Source organism: Panicum virgatum, chromosome 8N (genome assembly GCF_016808335.1).
Source record: "Panicum virgatum strain AP13 chromosome 8N, P.virgatum_v5, whole genome shotgun sequence".
In the NCBI taxonomy this organism is placed as follows: domain Eukaryota; kingdom Viridiplantae; phylum Streptophyta; class Magnoliopsida; order Poales; family Poaceae; genus Panicum; species Panicum virgatum.
Genome location: NC_053152.1, coordinates 34,800,033 through 34,811,840, shown reverse-complemented (window position 1 = coordinate 34,811,840; position 11,808 = coordinate 34,800,033). Strand labels below are relative to the sequence as shown.

The 11,808-nt window shown below is 53.6% G+C and overlaps 1 pseudogene; it reads right to left on the bottom strand.

Moving 5' to 3' along the window:
• Positions 1–255: 255 nt before the first annotated feature.
• Positions 256–10,490, bottom strand: LOC120685746 (annotated as a pseudogene).
• Positions 10,491–11,808: the final 1,318 nt, after the last annotated feature.

The window sequence follows — 11,808 nt, the reverse complement described above, 5'->3', positions numbered from 1 at the left end:
TCCAAACCACCTCAAGAATCATTTTTCATTTCGTTAATTTCTCCTAATTTCACTGGAATTCCTGCCCGGGCCGAGACTCCAAAACCTCTTCCATTTCTCTTTGCAGGCCGACACCAGCCCGTCATTTTGTTTTGGCCCACACCAGCCCAAAGCCGTGCATTGCCTTTCATCGTGCTTATGGGTTATTTTCCTTGTATCCGCTTTTATATTACTAAAACTGTGAGAAATACAACTATTGGAACACCTGGAAGCAAGTAGACCAAAAGGATGAATTGAGCCACTGGGTACAAAAATACACATCAATTATTAGATTGTGTCTGACGCATATACTTGAAAAAAGAAAATAATTATATAACAATACGAATAAGCATTCTAATCTTAATAAAAAAGGGTGCTCAGTACAACAAAGCTTCAAAGGCACACTACAAAGCTCACTCTTATCAACAAAGCCTCAAGGGCAGCACAAAGCATGGTTAGCATACAAAACTAGTGTCCGACAGTCTAACTTCATGAGGAGCCGCTGACCATTTTACTTGTGAGGAGAAACACTGGAACGAGGACAAACATAGAAAAAGGATTAAAAATTCAGCTGACCAATAAGCTGTTTCATATTGTGCAAACCAACAAATGATACTAATAATTGGAACGACAAGGTTCAAGCAGGGGCGGAGCTACGTCGGTGGTAGGGGGTGTCCGGGCACCCGTGCCGAAATGAAAACTCAGTGTTAATCATCAAATTTTCACCTTATAAATTAGAGAGCTAGCAACAAAACCATGAACAAAGCACCCCCTCAATTCAGCTCTAGCTTCGCCCCTGGGTTCAAGTGCGAAATGTCTGAGTTGTGAAGTCTTATCAATGATAGCATAATATCCGCTCTGCTACGCGCTAGAGAAGACACATCAGCCAGATCTCCATGAATCACCATGCTTCAATTGACAAGGTACATAGATGAACTAAGAATTAGTGTAACGCTGGGTGCACAACAAAAGATTGAATTAAAAAAAAGGTCTATCAGTGCTGATTTAAGGGCTGAATTACCTTCTCCAACTCAAGTGTGGGTTTGTTGGGATTCAAGTCGAGTGCTTTCTTTATTGAGGCCTCTGCGTCCTGCACCTCCCCAAGCTCCGCATAGTAACAGTTGATGTGAACAATGACGCGCTCGAGGGAAGGGAGGTTCTCCAGGCTGAAGTCGAAATTACCAAACTGATCCAGGGTATGCCGCACATGGAAGTCCAGATGAAGGGTCTGGAGCTTTAGCATGGCTCCTGGTGCGAACTCCACCTCCATGGCACCACGCCCAATTCGGAACCGTGCTAGGCATCGGAACGGGTAGTCACTGCCAATTACCAACCTTTGATGCCTATCTTTTCTGTGCTCCTTCACCCACACGTAGAGGTTACGAAGAGATGGCACGCTCCCAAGGATCTGAAGGTCCTCCTCTTGTAGTGTTAGTAATGTGATATCTAGGGATGAAAGGGCTGAGAGTGATGACATCCATCTTGGCACCCTATTGATGGTGCCGGGCCCTATGTTGATGGACCGGAGCTGTTGAGGACCTGGAGTTGAAATGCCAATGCTGGAACTTAGGCCATTGTGACAATCAAATATCTGCAGGGACTCAAGATTGACCAGGTTAGATAGGCATTGAACAAAAGGTTCATCATAGCTTTCGTCACATTCATTGAAGCGGACCAGCAAAAGCCTCAGCTCGGAGAGCCTGCTCAAATCACGCAGCATGGCTGGAGACCTGATTGTTATTTGTGGTAATAACTTCTGCAGAGACTTCAGGTTCCCAAAGCATTCTGGTAATCTAGTCTGGTTATCAAGAGACAAATACTCTAGCTGACTAAGTTGAACAAATGTTGATGGAAGCTCTTTTATTTTGGTCATATCTAAGTCTAAAAACTGCAAAAGCTGCAGACTGCCAATCTCGTTCGGTATCTCAGTTATAGATGTTCTAGATAGCCTCAGATATCTCAAGTGAAACAAATTGCAGATCTGCTTGCAGTGATTGTCATCCACTTGACTACAACCATGTAAATCCAACACACGTATGACCGGAAAGCTGGAAAAGGCTGGCAAGAAATAAGTGAATGCTTCTGGTGACACAGTAAGTGATCTCAAATGGGACAAGTTCATGGTGGCCAACTTCTTGCTATCTTCAGCATTGATGTTTTGGAGGGACAGTCGGCGGATCTTACTTTGCACAGAAATTGGCTGCAGACCACCAAATACTTTTAGGAAATTCTCCTCCTCCGAGATGGAAGTGATTAGATCAAGCATCATATCATGCACCCAACAAGACCATACCGTATTACCATGGTTATAGAGATGTGGTTGGATCATACTTTTACTGATGAGATCTTCAAAGTACTCCTCTCCTACTTGATACGAAGTTTTGCCATGTTGTTTCTGGACAAAACCTTCACAAACCCATCTGCATATTACCTCCTCTCTCACTATACCATAATCCTCTGAATATAAAATTAGATACAATAAGCAAGTCTTCAGATGTGGGGGCAGAGCATAGTAACTGATAGATAATATCCTTCTCATGTCCTTCACAACTGTGCTTTCCTCTACTCCAGAACCCATGGATTGATATACTTGATAGTTGATACCAGTACTTCTCTGCATTTTCCTTTCTCCTTTTACTTGCTAATAGACTAGCTATTGTTATTACAGCTAAAGGTACGCCGCCACATTTCTTTAAAATATTCTCAGATACTTCAGCTAATTGATTAGGTGGACATTTGTCTTCCATGCCAAATGTTCTATGGTAGAATAACTTTCTTGAATCAGCAAGAGATAGAGGTTTTAGTTGATAGAGTATACCAGAGGCTTGTTTGGCGACATCAAGAATGCGAGTAGTTGTGATTATTCTGCTTCCACGTCCATTCTCAATCAAAGCATATTTGACTGTGTCCCACACAGAATAGCTCCATATGTCATCAAGAACAATCAAGTACCTATTTGATTGAACCAAAGGACTATGTTAGTATAGAGATCACAGTGAATTTTCTGTCATCAAAATAAAGGTATTGTATAGACAGGAAAGATTGATTTCTACTTAGTTTTGGAGGAAATGCTGAATAACCATTCACAGAGGAAATGCATGCACCTCTTGTTTTGAAGGAATTCTCTTAGCTTATCGATGATTCGTCCTTCGCCGCCGCACATTGCATCATTCAAACTACATTCATTGCCAAGTTGGCAGAGCATGTTCCTGAGCACCTTCTTCATGTTAGGATTAAGAGAGACGGTTACGAAAGCCGCGCAATCAAAGTGCCCTTTCAGCTTCTCGTACACTAGCTTAGCAAGAGTCGTCTTGCCCAATCCTCCAAAACCAGCGACCGAAACCACCTTCAGTTGCCGGCTCGACGCCTCATCGCCCTCCATCAGCATCCTGACCAGCTCATCGCTCCTCTCTCCGGTGCCGACGAGCTCGGCCGCCTTCGTGTACAGCGCCGACAGCCGGAGGCTGTCGACGGTCGGGCCATCAGGCTTGGCAGCCACACCATCAACCTTGTACCTGACGCGGCGCTCGCTGACCTCCGCGACGCGCCTCTTGATGTCCCTGACCTCGGTGCCCATGTCGCGGCGAGCCTTGACCCTCCTTTTTTTTTTTGAGGGTCAACGGGGGGAGAGCATCCCCACCTAATTCATATTCATTTCAGGGGCTGTTTGGCAGCCAAAGCCATTACAAAAGCTGGAATTTCAGCAATTTTTGAGGGAAAGGCCAAATTTTCAAGAGGGTTTACATAATGGGAAACCGTGAGCACCAGGAATCAGCAATGACACGATCGACAGCTGGCCAGCGTTGGCTCCATAGCCGTGCGTCTTCCTTGCAGGCCTGCCACAGCCGAGCGTGCGAGGCAGGCAAACTGTTGAACACCACATCGTTCCTATGCTTCCAGATGTGCCAGCAGAGGAGGTGGAGCAGGGTGTGGTAGTGTTTCGCCGGTATCCCGCCCGGCCGCTGGATAGACCATAGAGTGGAGACCTCAGCCTCGTCGATCTGGAAGCCGACGTCTTGCCATACTTTTGCTGCAAAAGGACAGGAGAAGACGAGGTGATTGCAGTTTTCATCCGCGGCTTGGCAGAGAGCACAAGTGGCTGAATCAATCACATTTTTCACCACCAAGTTGGCCCTGCACTGAATTCGTTCTTGCACCAAGAGCCAGGTGAAGAATTGAACTCGCGGCGGTGTCTTGTTTTCCCAGACAAAAGTGGAGAAGGGGCTGGTAGGGGCACCCAGAGTTGTCATGACAAGGCGATACACAGGACCAGCCCGGAGGACGTTGTCTGCTGCAGCAAGCGGTGAGGTTCGGCGATCGTCGGCCTGTTGCAAGGTCACCATGTCGAGGAGCTGACTGACTTTGTCAAGTTCGGCACGGGCTCTCCAGGTGAGGCGTGGAACCAGAAACTGATCCAAGCCCTCAGCAACGACCTCAGCCACAGACACCTCCGGATCAGTGGCATGGCTATAGAGCAGCGGAAAGGTGTCAACCAGGCGGCCAACTGACAGCCACCTATCAAGCCAGAAGGACGTGGAATCTCCATTGTTGACTTCACAGACAGTCACCGACCTATACAAAGGAAGCAGTTTCTCCAGGTCTTGCCAATGGGGGCCGGAGATATCTCCATGCATTGTGATCATGTCAATTCTCCCACGGATCCAGCGTGCCCAGGAGGAGTCGTCGGAGGTGTGCAGGCGGTGGAGCAACTTGAGAAGCATGCTTTTGTTCTGAATGGCAATATTCTTGAGGCCGAGACCGCCCTGCTCCTTGAGTTGGCAGGCACGTTCCCAGGCGACCAGGCATTGCGCGCCATGAACTTGCCCCTCACCGGCCCACAAGAATGCTCGTCTGCGTTTGTCAAAAGCGTCGAGTGCTCCCTGGGGCAGAAGCATCACGGACATCAGGTATATCAGCTGGCTGTCAAGCACTGAGTTGACGAGGACGGCGCGCCCCATGGGGTTCAAGAGGGAAGCTTGCCACCCGGCCAGGTATCTGTCGACCTTGCTGATGGCGGGCGCGAAGGCTGCAAGGCGGAGTTTGTCACTGGATAGAGGGAGCCCCAAATACGTCTGGGGGAAGCCCCCCAACTGGCATCCCATGATGTTGGCGAGTTCAGCAGCATCCGTCTCACTGACATGCATAGGCACAATCGTACTTTTGTGATAGTTGATGCCCAGTCCTGTTGCCAGGGAGAACATGTCCAGCAGGTGTTTCAGATTCTCAAGGTCCAGTCGGTTTGCTGGGAGGAGCAGCAGGGTATCATCGGCGTACTGGAGAATGGGGCAGGCAAGGTTTGTGTCAATCGGGTGCCTTACACCGCCGGAATGCTTGATCAGCTGTTGGAGAACATCGGCAATTATGAGGAACAGGTATGGCGACAGTGGGTCGCCTTGCTGTAGCCCCCGCTTACAGCTGAACCAGGGGCCAGGAACACCATTCACCAACACTGCGGATTTGGAGGTGGTGAGGAGATCCATTATCCATGAGCACCAAAGTTCTGAGAATCCTCTTGCTTGCAGGATACAAACAAGGCTGTCCCAATCCACTGAATCGAAAGCTTTGGCAAAATCTAATTTGAGGACAAGGGTTGGGATCTTACGTTGGTGGCAGCATTGAACCAACTCCATTGCGTAGATGAAGTTTTCAGCAATTGAACGGCCACGGAGGAACCCGGTCTGGTCAATGTCGATCAGCTTTGGCAGCTCTTGTTGCAGTCGTGAGGTTAGCATCTTTGCCACAATTTTCAGAGAGCAGTTTTGCAGGCAAATGGGGCGGTAGTCACCTGGGCGCAGAGCTGTAGCGTGCTTGGGCAGCATCACAATGTATGAGCGGTTGATTCGTTCCAGATCAGCATCTCGGGCCTGGAACGACGTTGCGAAGCGCTGAACTCTGGGCGCCACCGTGCTCCACGCTGCAGTGTAGAAACTGGGGCCAAAGCCGTCCGGGCCAGGTGAGCTCGTGCGGTTCATGGATTTGACTGCAGTTTGAGCTTCCAGATCTGTGAAAGGTGCAACCAGGGGATCGTTGTTCACTTTCGGCATACCGGCGTATAGGGCTTGTACATCAAAATCCCAAACAGTTTGATGACGCACTCCGAGGAGGTTGCTGAGATGGGAGGTGAGCGCCGCAGTTTTTGCTGCATGACTAGTGACGATTACTCCGTCAACCTCAATGGCTCTGATTTGATTACGGCGCAACCGCTGAGTAGCGTGGGCATGGAAGAAGTTGGTATTGGAATCACCTTCTCTGATCGCCCTGACTTTGCCTCTTTGTTTCCAATACGCAGCACGCTCTCTGATGGAGAGGGAGAGCCTGTTCTGACATTCTTTCCGCAGCAACTGCTCTCCTGCAGAAAGAGTTCTTGTTTCTTCGAACACATCGAGCATATAAATGACAAATTTGCAATTGGAGTGGAGGGTGGGAGTCGCACGCTTACCCCGTGCCCAAACCTTCGACGCGCAGCGAACGGCCTTCAGAGCACCGACCAGACCTCCAGCCGCATCGTGATTGAACTGGCCGTCCCAAGCCGGCAACACAGAAGGGAGGAAGTCGGTATGTTTTAACCAGGCGTTTTCGAAGCGAAAGAGGTTGGGTTTTGGGATGGCAGTGGAGATTTTGAGGATAATAGGCGTGTGATCAGACGTTGATTTTGGCAGGGAGGTGAGAGAGGAGTTTGGGAAGGCGAGGCTCATGGAGCTGTTAAAGAACACCCGGTCGAGGCGAGCGAGGGTGGGGGATGAGCGGTGGTTGGACCAGGTGAACAAGCGATCTAGGAGCGGTAGGTCGATCAGACCTAGACGATGGATGGAGTCGTTGAACATCTCAGCTAAACGCAGGTTCACCGTGCCGTTACTGTTATCATCCTCGCCCCTTGTTAGATTGAAATCCCCGGCAAGCACCCAATTCCCCGTGATCAGAGCGGCCAGCTCGTCAAGCCCAGCAAGGAACTCTTCCGAGCCCCGATGATCAGCTGGAGCATAGACATTTGTGACCGCAAACGAGTAGTCAGAGGCAGTGGAGGTGAAGAAGAGGGTCAGCGTATGTTTTCGGTGGAGGGAGGAGGAGAGGGAAAGCGAGCGTGCGTTCCATGCCGTCACGAGGCCGCCCCGCAAACCGTCGGCGTCGACGACCTGGAAGTCAGAGAGAGGAGTAGGGAGGAACTCGCGGGCTTTCGAAGGCGAAACCTCGTGCAGTTTTGATTCCTGGATACAGATGATGTCAGCCCGGCTGGAAACAAGAGTGTCGCGAACCGTTTTGCACTTGTCAGAGTCCCCCAAGCCCCGGACATTCCAGGAAAGCACAGCGTAGCTAACAGAGTTTGCATTCATGGGAACAAACACAACACCCTAATACAAATCATGGCCGTGGCCATGGGCTCGCAAGGAGCAGGGAGCGTGTACAGGATAAACCCGGGGACACCAACAGAAGCTAAATGAACAAAGGCGATGGAACAAGCACCGCTGCAGACCGACAACCACAACCAGCGACAACAAGCAAGAGCGAGAACCACACCTAGGACACCCCGACAACAGCTACTGACGATAAGAACGCTAGATAACCTGAAACTGGGGGAGGCAGGAACACCATTGCTGAAAGGGGGTAGCAAGATGTCCCACGCACCGGCAACCTCAAGTTCAAACATCCTTGTTGTTCAGCACCTGATCCAGCACGGGAGTGGCCTCAGTGCCGATCGCCAGCACTTTGTCCAGAGCACGGCAAGTGGCGTCACCCAGCCCCACAGCACTAGCCAACTTCAGCAGGTCCTCTGTGTCAATGTTGGTCTTGGTTTTGGTCAGCAGCTTCTTCTTTGCCACATGCTGCTGAACAGGTTTGGAGCAGAGCGCCAGGCTGTTCTGGAGTGCCTTCAGTTGCGTTGCCTTGTCCGTGGCTGAGATGAACTTTCCATCCTCTTTTGCCGTGAGACGGGAGTTGTTCCTTGTGGCCACTGCAGTGCGTGTTTGCTTGGGCTTGCGACGAGGCGGCGGTGCAGCAGCCGTGGAAGCAGGTGGCGGAGTGGGCAGAGGAGAGTCGGTAGGTGCACTCTCCTGCTGCTCTTCCGAGCGCCAGGTGAGCAGCAGCATGGGCACGGCGCGGCACGCGCGCTGGCTGGGAGCAGCGTTGGCGGGAAGGTGTATGAGGATGGGGAGTGCAGGCATGCGCGGCAGCGGGTAGGCGTTGATATACCCATGGCAGAGTATGGTGGCGCCCAGGAAAGCAGCAGGGAACAGAGGCGGTTGCTGTGGAGCGGCGGGAGGCGCAGGTGGCGGCAGCGGGCCAAAAGGAACTGGTTGCAGCAGGCCCGGATCAGCAGCTTCATCATACTGCACCGCCCTGGGCCAGATGCGCAGGGGGTCCATCCTGAGGTTGATGCCCCTCCCACCGGGGGTGCGAACTCCGGCGTAGTGTGGAACGAGGGGGGTGCAGACGGCGATCACAAGGCTGAGCTGCGACTTGTCCTGCCCTGACATGCAGGTAGGATCAATCTCCTGAGCGGCGCTGGACGATTCGAGCATGTTCAGGGGGTCGAAGGCTGAGGTGAAAGGCAGGAAGTTGAGCGGGGTGGGAGGGGGCGTAGGCGTAGCGGAGGGTGGCGGCGAGGTGCGGGGAGCGAAAGGTACGGCATGAACAGCGGCGCGGGAGGCGGGAAGCGGCACGGTGGGGCGGCGGCGGGGGTGTGGGGTTTGCTCGCGAGGGATCACCATGGTGCACGAGTAGCCGCGGTGTCCGCTGCCCTTGCAGATGCGGCAGCGAACGGGATACCGGCAGTCGCGGACAAGGTGGTCGCGGCTGAGGCAGCGGAAGCAACCAGGGTGGTGGAGCGGGATGGGAGTGCTGGTGCGGGTGGGCGGCGGGGGAGGTGGAGCAGGAGTGAGTAACGCGGCGAGGTAGGGTTTTTGGTGGGGAGGAGTGAATGGAGACAAGACGGGGCGTGGCAGTGTTTCCTGGGCGCCCGCACACGCGGCTCGCACCCGCTCGGGGGGCCGGGGGCTCCTGCAGGAAGAAGTGAAGACAGAATCGGGGAAGATACTTTTCCCATGTAGACCAGAAGGTTCCCCAGTCTTTTTTCCTGCGCCAGCTGTATTTCCATCTCGGAACTCGGGAGCTGAGGGGTCACGCGGGCTGGAGTCCGCTGGTGGGTGCATCGCAGTAATTGCTTCTTCTTCCTCCACAAGACTGACCGCCATGGCTATCGCTTGAGCTTCGGTGTGGTGCACGGTGAACAAGAGGCGATTGAACTTGAGGCAACCGTGAACAGTCAGGAAGTTAGCGACATTACTGTTAGCGACCCTAGCGCGAAACACGGCACGGTGAACCCTACGCGCCCGGAGCAAATCCGGCGGAGCAAGGAACGACGCCTTGACCCTCCTGAGCAGGCTGAGCCCTCTGTGGACGAAGCCCCTAAGGCCCTGCAGGCCGTTGTTGGGCGGCGCGTGGTGGCGGTGGTCAAGGCGCACGAGGAAGGCCTCGACGCAGTCCTCGGCGTCGTAGGTGAGCTCCCGGAGCTCCCGCGCCCAGAGCCTGTCCTGGGCGCCGAGCGGCTGGTCGACCGGCGCCTCGGAGATCCGGAGGAGCGCCGCCTCCATGCTCTCCAGCTCGGCCCGGAGGAACGCGACGTCGCCGCGGACGCCCGCCTGCAGCTCGTACTCCTCGGCGAGCAGGTCGCCCAGCTTGGCCAGGAGCGTGCTCATCGCCCCCGTCACGACGTCGTCCATGGCTGGGCACCCCGAACCTGCGGATTCCAGCCAAGGAGGCAAGAACCGAGGCGGAAATAAAAGTCACAGCTAGAAGAGATAGAATCTAGAGCCACCGCGGCCGGCGAAGAAGAAAAGGTCTGAAGATTGCGGGAGGAAAACTGAGAAGCCAAGCGAAACGACGCGTCCATTGATTGTCTCGACATAACGCAGCGACCCGTCACCTTCGCCTCTCGCTACCACGGATCGAGTCAAGCTGCCATGCTCCACAACTGATGAAGAGATCTCGGTCCTCATCGCAGGACATTAGTGGTGATGTGATTGACCTGTACTGTGTTCTCTGTGAAAAGCAGAGGGAAAAGGAAGAATTATGGGAAAATTGGTCTCATAGCATCTAAAGATCGCCATATCTGGAAAATACCATTAAAATTTCGCTGTTCTGTGAAATAGCGTTGAAAGAACGAACGTTACCCGGAAATAGCATTCTATCACGTTTTGAAGCAAACGCCGTCCGCTCCGTCAACCTCCTCCCTGCCCCGACGCTGCTCGCCCCCACAAGGACGACCGGCACCTGCACCCGCTCTCCGCCGCCGCCTCCTTGATCAGCCTACCGCCGGCCAAGCACCCAGGGAAGCAGTACCTCTCGAACTTTGCCACCGCTTCTCCTCCGTCGTCTTCCACCGTGGTGTCGCTCCGGCTACCTTGCCTTTGGGCGACTCGTCGCTCTCCATCCTCCGGGGCTGCTCGAGCTCCACCTCCTTCCTCTCCTGCGCAGGGCCACGCCCCGTGCTCAGCAAGGCGGAGCGGATGGGCCGGGCCACCCGAACGGCCACGCGAATGGGGCAGGCGCGGAGGCGCATCTGCTCGCCGGAGCGAGGCAGCGCAGCTGTGCAGGGTCGAGGCCGGCGCCCCACGCAGCACCCGGACGACGGCACGCGGAGGGTGGTGATGAGCGGCGGGGATGAAGCGAGCCGGTAGGCCGACCGTTGCGGCGCCGGCCGGCCGTGACGGGGAGCGGGGCCGTCGAGCCAGCCATGCCACCTCCTGGTCGGCCGGGGGCGGGCAGCGGGGTGCGGCAGCCGCTCACACCGTGCCGGCGCACCCGTTGCTCCCGGCCTGGGCAATCCGTCGGCATTCTCGGGAGCTCGGCACACCGGACGTGGTGGTGCAGGACGGCCGCGCTGTCGGCGTCGCGGTGAAGGGGCGCGACTGCGTGCTGGACGCTGATGCCGTGGTGCTCGCGCTCGATCTGTGGTGCTCGAGCAGCTGGCGGCGGAGGCCCGCTAGTGGAGCGCAGGAGCGCCCGCGGCGTGGGATGCCATGAAGTCCCTCCCAGTGGCAAGCAGAAGCAAGCGCGAGCAGAGGGCTTTGGGAGCCAGCCAGCTAGGGAGCAGGATGAGCAGTGAGCGGGAGCCACATACGCGAGGCACTCGGCGTCCACCACTGGAGCCGCCGCCGGCTGCTGCTGGAGTGCTGGTGGCCATGGCAAGAGGAGAGAGGGAGGAGCGAAAGTGGTAGGAGTAGGAAGGCAGGAAGAAGACGCTCGTGACGGACAAATAACAGAAAACATGACGGAATGCGATTTTCGGGTAACATTGGTTCTTTTGATGCTATTTTACGGAACGACAAAATTTTAGTGGTATTTTCCAGATATAGCGATCTTTAGATGCTATGAGACCAATTTTCTCAAGAATTATTGGGTTGGCACGGTTGGTTCGTGGATGACTTGTATTGATCCACGTGGACTGGAGAGCGACTGATGTACCTGCTACGAAGAAATTAGGATTAGTAATTAATTTTTATAATTAATTAATTAGATTAATAATACCATTAGAATGTCATCAGGCAGTTGTTAATTATATGAAGGGGTCGTTCCCCAAGGGGGCATGAGCATGTATAAAAGGAGTGGTCCCTCTGTCAATCAATATAATCAATCATTACATCAACTCTCTCTTTTACTTTTACTTTTACTTTTAACAGATTATCAGTCACTTTAATTCTACACTGAGCGAAGGCAAGCACAAGAACTTGACTCGCTACTGAGCGCAAGAACACGCCGGAGGCCTGTCGACCTCACACCCTATGAGAACTCGAC